Source organism: Melozone crissalis, unplaced genomic scaffold (genome assembly GCF_028551555.1).
Source record: "Melozone crissalis strain CALT ecotype California unplaced genomic scaffold, PUWL_Pcris_2 ptg000006l_1, whole genome shotgun sequence".
NCBI classification, from domain to species: domain Eukaryota; kingdom Metazoa; phylum Chordata; class Aves; order Passeriformes; family Passerellidae; genus Melozone; species Melozone crissalis.
Window position 1 is genome coordinate 14,754,081 of NW_026535784.1, and position 13,080 is coordinate 14,767,160.

The window sequence follows — 13,080 nt, forward strand, 5'->3', positions numbered from 1 at the left end:
ATGTCACATGCCTTTCTGCACGTAATTGCTGCACACTTGCTGTGCTGCTTTTAGGGTTGATTCTTAATCTGTGTTGGCTTTAGTTAAAACTAGCAATTAGGGAGGGGGAAAATCCAGTCAAGCTGGAAAAATACCCATGGCTGTGTTGAGGTGGGGGCTAGGAATAGCACTGAATTTACATCTTTCGTGAGATGCTGCTGTAGCTCTGTGCTGTAAGCTCATTGCTGCTTTGGTTTTATTCTTTGCTTTTTAGAAAGTTGCTGTAGATCACAACATTATCATAAACCAGAGGTATTCCGTTTTCTTGCTCTGTGACTTACGTTTTTATACGGAGCTTTACAAAACCTTACCTTGAGTTTATGAATTCTCAAACTGCAACTGCTGCTGGATAATTCCTCTGTGCTCTGCTGGAAGCTACAGGTCTCTCCCTGCAGACAGGCTGTTTACAGCTCTGCTCCTTGTAACGTGACTATATGTGCCAGTAGAATTCTTGACAGTCCTTAATTGTCACAAATTCGGGTTTTTTGGTTTGTTTTTTTTAATAGAGCAAAAGAATTTATTTTCAAGGCATACAAACTATTTCTAAGATTGGCTTCCATTTTTTGTTAAATTAAATATAATGGTATAAAAATTCTGTTTCTCAGTAAGGAAATATTCTTTTAAGAGCACTTGTGTAATAAGTGAGGAAAAAATGCAACTATGGGCTAGACTTCTGAAACAGGTGGCTTTGGTATTTCTTTCTAGTCAGTAAACAGATTTGATGCCAGCAAATTTGATATAATCTTGAGTGATCAGATGTAATGATCTGTGTGATTTGCCTCACAGAATTCAAACTTGGGGGTTTTCTGAGGAGAGTTTTGAGGAAGAGGCATTTGCAAGTTTTTACATCTTTACTGTAGCAAGATAATAATATGTGCATTATTGTGTTTGCATGTTTAAGTGTCCTGTAGTTTTACTGCTATGAAGTTCTGTGCTGAGAACAGTGCTTTTTAACCAAAAACTGTTGTGTTAACTGAATGTTTTCTTTCTGTGGTTGATGATTATAAGTGTGAAAAATGTGAATGTGCTTCAGCTGAAGCAAGTATTTTGGCTGGCACGTTGTGCCAGTACGTTCATTGGAGCACGGTTCACTAATGCTGCAGAGGGAAGGAGGTCATTTACTGAAGCAGTATTTTTCTGTGACAGTTTTTATAGCAGTATCCAACAGAAAATGACTCACCTCTTCTCTTTCTTTGAGATTCACCATCAATATTGAATGTTAATTTGCACACATGGGATAGGCCTCTGAGCAGCCTGGTCTGGTGGAAGATGCCCCTGGCAGGGGGCTCAGAGCTAGGTGATCTTTAAGGCCCCTTCCAACCCAAACCAGTTTGTGATTCTGGGTATGGACTTGCATCATCTGCTGAAATTAGGTAGAGAAAACCCCTTTGAGCACTGGGAGACTTTGACAGAAGTAGGGCTAAAACTGCTTCTGCCCCAACTCTTGCTTTTTGGAGTGTAATTTCACAGCATGAACTGCCTTTGGCAAATCTCATCCAACATTCCATGACTTGGCATTGGAGGAAAGAAAAAGAATTTTGGAGTAGCTGATTTTGTTAATAAATAGAATTAAATAATAGAACAGAAAGTTTCAAACTAGGAGAGGCTGCTTAGCATGTTGGTTGCTACTAGGCATGTTTCTATGTGACAAGTGCTTCCTGAGGAGCCCAGGCAGTAAATCTTGCACCCACTGCTTTTCTGACTGGTAGAAATAGCTGTCTTCATTATTAGAGAGTTGTAGCAGTGGTGAATAGTGAGTAATTTGTAAACCCCAAACTTTTGCTGTGCAAATGAGCCAGTCCTGCTTTGAGGGAAAAATGCATATAAATAAAACTTGCCCACTACATCAGTGAATCAATGTGGCTTTTGCTGTGCAGCAGAGACACCTGAGGCAGGAGGGCATGAAGAAAACACCAGGCTGATTTTCTGACTTTGGTGGCTCCTGAATTAGAACTTACTCTTGGACCATGCTGCACCACAAAGTGATTTGTGAAATAGTCCTGTAGCAGTAACTCAGGCTGCAACTAAATATTTCTTTGTCAGTTTTAGGGTGGTATGTGCTTTATATTTGAAAAGTGATTGTGAGCAGATGTGAATGTAAGTTTCCTCTGCTGACTCCATTGTGCAGGACATTTGACATCTGCTGAGGAACCTGTCCAAGGCTCTTCTGTGAAGTTATGCATCTTCTGGAACAACAGATTCAAAAGAAGATATATTTTTAAAATCGTAGAAGTCCCTAGATCACCTAAGTTAGGCAGTTTTCATTCATGTAATTTAATCAGCCTCCTCAGGGGAATAGGAGAATATTACCTAGTCTTGCTACTTATTCAGCATTTCTCTTCAAAAACACTCTGGTTTTGCTAGGGCTGAGAGCAGGAGCTGTACAAACCTGTCAGTGGAGAAAGATGTAAAGTGTAAAGCATGTGAACCAGCTTCTTTCCTGAGGAAAGCTTTTCATTAGAGGTAGTAATGCTTAAAAAATACTGCTTATACAGATTTTGATCTCTAGTAATTTTTGCTTCAAATTTGCCCTTTTCTCTGGCTGCTTTTTCTCTCACTTTAAGGTATCATGTGTACAGTAACAGGGTTCTGTAGGAATGGATGGTAACATCTGTTACCATCTCAGTAAGCATCTGTTGTTTATTGAGAGTTACCTTACTGGCCTTTAGTCCAATTGAAGCGAGTCATTGGTGTCTTTGCTCAGCACCCCGTGGGTGTTGTTTGCTGTGGTCTCCTCAGTTCAGAAGGTTTGGTGCTTGGGAGTTGCAGATGTTGCAGGGGAAGATGCTCCAGGAAGGCCCTTGTCAGAAGTCCTGCTGTTCCAATCAGGGCTCATTTGCCATCAGGACTCGGGTACAACAGCTCAGTGAACGCTCCTGGTCTTGAATGAGTTTAAGCGTTGCTGCTGCTCTGGGGAATTTCAGTCTGGCTGTTCTTCCCTGAGGGCAAGGAGAGGCTCAGGGCAGAGGTGGCTGTGAGTGACTGCTGCCCGTGGGGCTGGCTGACCAGCGGGTGCCTGCTGCTGTGCCTGGGCTGCCTGGGACCCTTCAGAGAGGCTGGAAACCTCGGCCTTGAGCGTGTGGCCAAACAGGAGCAGCAACTTCTTCAGTCCCTTCCTAGCTTCCTCCCTTTGACCTTGCTGATTGGATTGCATGCTGAGGAGTGATCTCTGCCTGCTCTGCTGGATTCAGTTGGTATCCAGTGCAGGGTCAGCCTTTCAGACTCACATCAGGTGCACTAACGAGTGGAACAAACGAATTTTTCACTATCACTTATTTGTATGGTTTTCCCTGCAGGTTAATTAAAAATGAGCATAAATAAAAGCAAATCTCAATTCAGTTTTAGAACTGTGATATTATGGACTACTCTTTTAAACTGGAATTTGGCATATGTGTGCTCTTCAGATTAATCAAACATTCCTTTGCATTTTTAATTGACAAATGACTTTAAATCACTGATTTTTGTACCATATGTTATGTATGATTTTCAGATCTAGACTCAGGAAGTCTCAAAAAATAAGAAATAAAATATTTCAGAATTTTGAGGTTTTGTTTTTCTTTCATACACCTAACTGAAGTGCTGTAAAGAGGTCATGGAAACAGTAGTAAATGCAGTTAATCAGTAACAGTTTATGGGATTTTTGATACTTTCAAATCAAATGACTGGATGAATGTTGTGATACAGTTATGCTCCGAAAACTAGGGGGTAAAAAAAACAAATCTAGGTTTTTGGTTGGAATCAGTAAACATCTAAAAGCAAATTTGGATTAAAAACTGTAATTTGACTTGGAGCCATAAAAACTTGGGGTTTTTTGATGTTGTTTTTGATTAGTTTGTACAAATTTCAAATGTGTTGTATTTCTCTTTATGCTTTTTATTTCTATCTTGTTTTACATCTTGAGAGGTCTGATGCACTATTTCAGTTCTGTTATAGCTTGTGCCAGATTAAACCAGAAAGTTTTGAGGTAAACCTAGACCCATGAAAACTGTCTTCTCTGTTTTTTCTATTGGCTGTTTTGTGTTGTTGTTGTTTGGGTTTTTTTCTTTTGCTGCTGTTCTGTGTGTGTGTTACAAATGACTGAACATAAAGTCACTGTTGGTACATTGTGACTGTGGAGATGAAGAATAAAGCATACCCTGAGTTTGGTGTTTTAACAGATGAAGCAATTTCTTTAGGTATTGTCACTCCAAAATAGTGATAAAAATCTATCAAGTGTGTACACTCGTGAAGCATCCATTCCACATAAAATCCATTGAAACAACACATTGCTGCTGTTGTGCATTAACTGAGAGCTACCATGTGTACTTGGCTTTGTTTTAATCCAGAAGATCTTGTCTAGCAAAGCCTTGTGTGGTGACCTTGAATCAGCACATCTTAAAATGTTCCAGAGTTAGAGGGACTTGATTTTTCTCTTCAATTTCTAAACCTGTTAGCTATGCCCAGCTGAATTGAACAGGAAAGTGGTGACTTCAAACATAAAAGGTTTCTGCCAGCAGTGAGGTGTGATGGCCAGAGTTGTGTCCCTGCTGAGAGAGGGCCATGGCTCGGGGCTGGCTCTGGGCAGCAGGGGTGTGGCTGTGAAAGTGTCACACAGCCAGGCAGGCCATGGGTAGGGCTGTGGCTGTGCAGGTGTCACACACACTCACACACACTCTCTCACACACACACACACACTCTCACAGCCAGGCAGGCCATGGGCAGGGCTGATCCAGCCCCAGTGGCTGTTGTCACTGCCTTGGCCAGCCTTGGAGAGCCAGCGAGGGCAGGAGGGAGCATGGGGCTCACACAAAATGTAGGGGGAATATGAGAACTTAAAAAGGATAAATAGGGAAGCATATGAGACTTCATTTGGTAGCAAATAATATTTCATTAGTTTCATAATTTTTCTCTAGTTGTTTTCAGTTCCTGGAAAGGTTTCCATGATTTTCAGGTGAAATTCTACACAGCTAATGTGTCACTCTATTTTTAAATGTCACTTCAAATTTCCATATGATTTGAATAAGAGATTCAGTGTAAAGCACAAGATTCTATTTTGATTCCAAAGTAAATTTTCTTTCCTTACTGTGGATATTATTTTTAAGTCTACTAGTGCATAGCAAAGTGTGGGGTTTTTGGTTTTTTGTTTGGTTTTTTTTTCCACACCCTCTTGGGCTTAGAGTAAAATTTATTAGATGGTGAGTCTTCAAAGATAGTCTGGTGATTTCAGTTATAACTGGTGACTTAGAAATATTTTGGGATAAATTTATGTCTTTTATAGGTGAATTAAGGATAAAATGGTTTTGTTTTTGTAAATTATTTTTTGTGAAGTGTTGGTGGCCAGAAGTATACAGTTAAATTTATTTGGATATGTACAATATTTATGGTATGGTATTGCAATGGTTTTTACTCTATTAATAGGCAGAAAAAAATTAGTAGTGATCTTAGATGTTTGCTTAGATCTCAGCTGTACTTATAAATCTATGGCTTTTCTCCTGTTTAGTTATATAGGGGTTTTGGTAAAAAGTTAGTAAATTCTGTAGAGCTTTCCCAAAGCAAGTGAATCACACATGATGGAGAGGGACATCAGATATCAATCCTTCATCCAAAGGAAAGCTGTTTCAGCTCTACGTGTCAAGGAAGGTTGGTGGGGGGCGTCTGCACCTTGGACTCAGAGAGGACCATCCTGTTCTTTGATTCTGTTGCTGCTTTTAGCTCAATGTCTGTCTGTCTGTCTGTCTGTGTAGTTTTCCATTTTGCTTTCAGTCTGTTTAGAACTTGCACTGAGCTTGATGCTGCAGAGTTATGTGGACCATCTTATACTGAGTTTCTTGCCTCTCCCCTGGAAGGGGAATTAGTGCTTGCAGCATAAGGTAAGGATGTGACAGGTGGGATGTCCACTTCTGACCTGCCACAGTCTTTGTTGTTGACCTGGGATGCTCTCCTTGACTCAGCTCCGGTCTGTGAATGGAGATGTTGGTCTGGGGACAAGGAGAGGCCCCAGAAGGTGCCCCTGCCCTTGCCTCACACAAGTGGAATGACAATTCCTCCAGTATCCTCCTATTTTCCCTCGCTGCAGAAGCCTGGGGAGGAGCCAGGAGCAGGGAACACCGAGAACATTTTGCTGCACAACTTGGAAGAAGGTGTCTCAGAAACTGTCCCCTGGCCTGCCCAGCCACCAGGAAATAAAGAGCATTTTGGCAGCAGCTCAGTGAGAGCCAGGAGTGGGGAACAGAAGGCTGGGAAACATGCTTAAAACCTGAATGCCAGCCAGCAAAGCTGCACTTGGGCAGTCTTGCAAATTATGAGGGCAGCCTTATTAATTGAACATTCTGGCTGGTGGAAAAGATGCCTGAGGCTTGGAGTCTTTATGGGTCAATATTTACCACTAAAGTGGGGAGATGACTCTCCACACCTCAAGCAAAGCCCACAATGTCAAAATTAAACCTTTGTAGCTGCATGTGCTACTTCAGCTGCAGGTTCTGTGGGTTTGGGATCCTATCTAATGCGAGTTGGTTAAAGTATTGAGATAGCTGCTCTCCCAAAAAGAGAGTGACTTCTATTGTTCTTGCTTTTTTAATCAGTAATTAGCATATGGTAATGTATGAAAGTGTCCCAGGTCAACAACAGAGACTGTGGCAGGTCAGAAGTGGACATCCCACCTGTCACATCCTTACCTTATGCTGCAAGCACTAATTCTCCTTCCAGGGGAGAGGCAAGAAACTCAGTATAAGATGGTCCACATAACTCTGCAGGATCAAGCTCAGTGCAAGTTCTAAACAGACTGAAAGCAAAGTGGAAAACCACACAGACAGACAGACATATTGCTACTGTATAATTATAATTGTTAATAAAACATTGTTAATGTTTATGTAATGTTTATATAATTTTGTATTTAGGCATTTATTAAAACAACTCTGAAATACTAAGAATGTTAAAAATTGCACAATTTAAAAGCGTTTAATAATTAGTTACTTAGGTTATCCTGGGTTTGTTTTTCAGAATATTACCTTTTTGAGGAGCTTAAGCTTATTTCTACACTGCCTGGTTTCTGGGATCATTACTGTGCCCACATATGTTGTTGAAATATGTTAGTTCTGTATGTATGTATGTTCTGTTCTGAAACTATATTTTCACTATATTTATCCCCCCCAAGACAAATGGGAGAATATTATTGCCCATTTTCAGTAGTGTAGCTACTCAAGCCACTTAATAAGAATGAGGCAGATTTCAAGTGGCTTTTACTCTTTGCAGACCTTTAATCAGAACTAGACACCTTCTAAATAATTCTGGTATTGGTTGCTGGTATGAAGACTTATTGTGATACCAAATATATGTTTTATGATAGAAGGAAAAGTGAGATCTGAAATGTTGTATTTGCTACATTGTTTCTTGTACTACAGTTTTTGCTTGTTTAATTTAGTCCTTAATTAGATGTGTTTATCATTAATGAATAGGATGAATTCAGTTAATTTGACTGAAACTCAAATCTAAATTTATTCTTTCAAGGATTTGATGATCTGAGAGAGTAATCTGGTAATTTTCCCCTCCCTTCTCTCTGTTGCTATGGTAATCCTAAATTGGAACCTTGTCTCTGCAGACTTTTTTTTCCCCTTTTACCCTTAAGTAAGTTTTATAATAGCTATGCAGTCTATTCTCAAGCCAAAATATAGATAGTACAGGTTTTCTTGTTGTTTTTTCTTTATTTGGCTGATTATAGGTGAAGCTGAAATAAGGCAGCTTTAACTTGCCTTTCCTTTTTCTAGCTCTCAGGAGACTTTGTGGCATGATTTTTTAATTCATGTTTTACACAACATCATTTAGGGAAAAAGCAAGGGAAAAAAGGCTCACTAAAGCAAAAGACCCAAATGTGTCTGAGTGTCATGAAAAGCTGTTTATAATTTATAATTGTAACTGCAGAAGTGAACATTCAAATTGGAAAGTCCATAAGTTGTTAAGCATCCAAATGTTCTTGCAATTCCAGTTTACAGCAGTGTTCAGGGCTTACTTGATGAGGAGCTTTCAGCTACTCCTGGCATGGCTGAACTGATGCAGCAGTAAATGCAGGTAATTCTGGCAACTGTAAAAAATATTTGTGCTCTTACTAAATGTTGGGTTTTTTCCATGTAGAAAAAAGTAGAGATACAAGATCTAGCAGAGTTGATAGGAAATTGAAAAGGATGATCAGGAGTAAGCAGAAAACCTGAATAAGACTCTTTGTGTGTCCTGTCAGGAAGCATGGAGGTAATGAAATAAGGCTAAAAATAATTTAGATACTTGAGAAAGACTACATGGAAAGTTTGCCTTAATTTTCAGTGAAGACATTTTGAACACATGCACATAAGTCATGCTGAAGTGAAGTTACAAAGATGATTTCCATGAAGATGGAGCCCAGCTTGCAGGGTGCAGGTTAGTGGAACTGTGTAACATTTACTCTGCAGTTTTGAAGTAGGTGATTTGTGTAATTAGAGACTCAGTTGCAAGAATTGTTATTAAATGGCAGGGCAGAAGGATATTGGATGGCTGGAGAACAGTGAAAGTACTCACAACATTAGAAGGAAAAGGTGATTTGGGATAGTAATTGCATCATTAGTGTGACCTTAGTATGCAGAGATTTGTTTAAATTTAGAATGAAAAGCTGTTCTGTGTGGAGCTAAGACGAAAAGGGTATGAAGTGATACAGCTCCCACCAGAGGAAGATTTGTCAGAGAAATCTAACAGCTCTTCTTTGTGAGATCCCTGACTTCTTGGAGAGGATACATGGCTAGAGCTCACCCCTTGTAGCTTAGAAGCCATATAATGTGCAGTATGATTCCATGTAAAAATTAGAGGGATGTTTTTGTGACAGTTGATGATTGGTGACAGGGTGTGTCAGGTATGGATAGAACTTGATGACCAGTGGGTGATGTGTTGGAACTATGTAAGCAGTGGAATTTGTCAGGACCAGTTTTGAAATTTAGTATTTTCATTTAAATCATTTATCCATTCCTACTTCTCGTGCCAATCTCATGATCTTCATCAGTTGTCAAGCATCACCAATACAGAAGCTTTTGCACAGAACAAAAACAAAGGTGAGACCTTAAGATGTGACCAGTAGGAAAAGGAGTTGTATCAAAGAGCATGAAAAGAATTGTAACACTTCAGGATGACAGACCTCTCAGAGTTAGCAGTGGAGATCAGTATTAGGATAACAAGTACACTGTTGTTGCCCTGCTAATATTTTTCTTTAAAGTAAAGGGATATTAACTTTTTCTGGTGAAAGCTTACTTTAAAAGCTGCACATAATTCCTATAACCCACCATCAAGTAAAAAGGACTAAAAGAGGTCCAGGGACTAATTCCTGGAACTCAGACAGTGTTGTGTTTGATCTGGGGAAACAAATCATGGAAGAGGTTGCTCTTCATAAAAACAAGTGAAACAACACAGGTGGATAAAAAGAGCTTTTTATGCTTGAGGTGTAAGAACAAATGGGTATAAACTGTCCAAGAACAAACCTAATCTGGAAATTAGAAAAGATGGTTCCTAAGCAACGGAGGCATAGGAGTCTGCAACAGCCTTCCCTTAGGAGTAGTGGAATAAGGCTGTCTTTAAGGTGGAGCTGCTTAGCTTATGTAAGGGGGGGTGGGGATGTCATGTCATTTCTACCCTACCTTGGGATTTGAACTGCTTGACCCAGAATATCCACTTGTTCCCACGATTCCTGTCTTTAACTAAAGATGGTACAAGAACTTGACCAGATACTGCCCTGACACCTGTGGGTACATGGGGGGTCTCTTTCCTGGACAAGTGCACCAGTTGCACTCTGAGGTATAGAAATGCTGATATCAGGGGATAAGAAATGTTAGACAAGTAGGATGTGTCAAATATTGTTTCATAGAATATGCTACATTGTGTTTTTTCTAGTGCCTATGTATTGTGTTTTGCCTTAAGAAACCCCAAGTCAATGCAGCATAGTTCAATAGATTTTGTAATGAATCCTGTATTGTTTTCTGCTGCTTCTGTCCTGTGTGATTGAAGGAGCTGCCCACAGCATGTGCCCAGCTATGTCATTGTCTTCATATTTCTCTGAAAATCCTCCTTTGAGCTGCTTAAAAATAACTCCCATTGGTGCAAGCTGAAGGGTTGATGTAGTGAAAACACCCTAGACCATGTTGCTGTGTGTTGCCCTGTTGTTCCTGTATATTGCCCTAAGACTGACCATCTAATAAATTTGAAATATTATTTTTTGAGAAAGCATTGTGCTGTTGCAGTAATGAGAGACAGTCCTATATCTCTGCCTTTTAGAAAATGATGGTTGTAAAGGACACTTGACAAAGAAAAGGGTTCTGCTGTGTTCTCCCTGACAGAAGAACACTAATTGGCAAATTGAGAAATTTATGTTGCCTGAGGTTGCAATATTTTTCTAATTTATTCAATTGGTAAGACATGTTCAATCATGATTTAATTCCTGCTGAGGTATTTCAGACCCAGGAGGGAACTTGTAAACACTCATTTGGGCAATTGTTTTATCTATATCAGTAGCTTGTATTACTGGATGTGGTTTTTATATGTGCAGAAATACAGTAACTGGCTTGTATTTTTCTCTACTCCATCTCTGTTACATATATGTTCTAAATGTTCATCTAGAAAGCTTCATTTTAGGAAGGAAGTTCAAGCATGGAAAGTAGTTTGGATAGGACAGGTTAGAAATTTAATGATGTTTGAAAGGTTCCTTCCTGACTGTGCCTAACGTTTTTATTGACTTCCCTTCAGCTGTTGGTTGAATTTCCTGTTGATTTTTTTTGTCTAAATAATTGCCGAAGCAGTGCCTAGCCCTCTCTGTGTGCTAAGATGATTTTTCTTGATTCATAAATTTAACAGTATTCTGATGTTTTCAAAACTAATGTAGAAGACTAAGAACCAGATCCCATTAAACTGCTGTATTTACACACAGTAATTAGTGTGAATGGTAAATAATTACATGGGTATAATGTCAATGACATAAATGGTACTTTGCACATGTTCAAGTGTTAGTGTTAGCTAAGTTACATCCCTAAATACAATTTTGGGAGAACAGTGATTGACAGTTAAATAATAGTTAATACTTTAAAGCTTGAGTAAGTGTTCATTGTTATGTGAATATTGAGTAAATTGCATTTAACCTGTTTTATTATTTAGAGATTCTGTCTTGTCATTTCTTGTGGAACTGGTGTGGACTAGAGAGTCTCATGTATTAAAAGAAAAGTCCCAAAGTGTGAAACTGTTAGTCAGTAGTCTACACAGCATGGATGACTTAGCAGATGTCATCTCAAGGCTCTTCTAAGGAGGAGAATTTGTTTATAAATTTTGAAAGAATGTATTAATGTGTGTGCTATAAGAAAACTCTACAAGTTGGTTTTCTTGACTTTTTATTCTTGAAGTATGTTTTAAAATTAGACTGTATTGGATTTGTCATGGTAACTGAAAAGGTGTCAGATTAAAATAAATAGTGTTATTGCCTTGGAGTAATAGAAATAATTACTGAAAAGTCAAACAGTTCTTTTCTTCTAATTTGTTTAAGGCATATGACATTGGAAACTTAACAGTTTCCTGCTTCTAGTGAACCAGGTAATATGTTTGTTAACTAATAATATACTATTAAACATCAGAGAGAAGAAAAAGGACTAAAAAGAAAAAAAATCTAAAAAGTCATATACAGAAAGCTGGCTGTATATTAATTTCTTGACTTTTTTTCTTTTTAGTCCTTTTATCTGTCAAAATTGAAGTGGAGTATTGCTCAGTTGTCTTAAATTTAAATAATCTTTTATTTATTGTGTGCTCTAGAATAGCAATCCCTGCAGATGTGGCCTATGCTATAGCTAGTTCTAGAAAGGATGCAGTCAATGTTGGAATAATGTCTAATTTGTGTTTTCAGCAGTGTGTTTAGATCTGGCATTTTGGTCTCTTGTTTCATGAGAGTCATGTCAACTTTTTTTAATATTATGTCTTGTTAGCTGGTGTCACTTTTTTAAAAAGTGACTGTCCTTAGAGGTAATTTTTCATGTTGACACTGTACCTCACAAAAAAATAAAATCTAACTGTTTTATAAAGGGAAGGTTCATGTCGCTATGCAGTTTGGTCTTTGGAGGATGAATCAGACAAATCTCATTTCCCTCTCTTCTCCCAAAGAACGGTGTGTGTATCTCCTTGCCAGGACCTGCTGGCTTCAATCAGAGTCCCTGGGAGCAGCTGAGGTGTGGTTGTGGGGAGGGTGGTGTCTGTAGCACCTGCACAGAGGAATTTGCAGCAGGGAGACACAGAGCAGTTACTGCACAATGGGTGCTTTGGCTTTTGTTGCCATCAGTTTCTCTTTTGGGTATGAAATTTTAGAAAATGGAAACAAGTTAATTTGAGATTAGCCTTGTATAGCTTGTTTGAGACTTGGAGGAGAGCAGGGAACTTAAGGATGACATCAGGGAAGTTCAGGGGTAATGTTGATAAGAGACCTATAAGTAAGGATAATTGAAGCTGATGAGATATATTGCTATTGTGTGTCATTGCATACCTTCATAAAGCCATCTGATTTTTATCAAGGTTGATAGAGGTTCAGGAGATTAAAAGGGGGAAGATAAAATATTATCTGTCTGTTGTTAGCTGATAGATTTATGAAATTCTGTAGTGTCTGGTACTAATAAGAAGTAAAATAGTGAGCAAATATGATGAAGGGGAGAAAATGAAGGTTGGTTTAGTTTGGAGAAGACAGATGAGAAAAACTGAAGTAAATAGAAAAATATGTTGATCCAGTTAGGTCAGAAACAGGTTTAGAAATCTGGATTGCCTTACACTCGGGATTTCTGTAGGATTTTTTTACATGTATTATGTTTGCACACTTTTTAAAAGTCACATTCTATCTTAGCCCATGGGACTTTCTGCTATGAAGTATTGTTACAGTCAAGAACTTAGCACAGTGCAAAATAAGATTATACATTTTATATCAGCTATGCTTGGAATGTTAGAACATATGTAACTTTTCATGGTGTAAAGAATAAATTGTTACATTGCTGCAAGTGTGTGTGTGTTATTCTGTTCTTAAAACTGCACACAGGC

General features: G+C 38.7%; 1 protein-coding gene across 11 annotated transcripts in view; it reads left to right on the top strand.

Moving 5' to 3' along the window:
- Nucleotides 1–13,080, top strand: part of ADD1 (adducin 1) — a 62,729-nt gene that overhangs the window by 811 nt on the left and 48,838 nt on the right. The window lies entirely within an intron of this gene.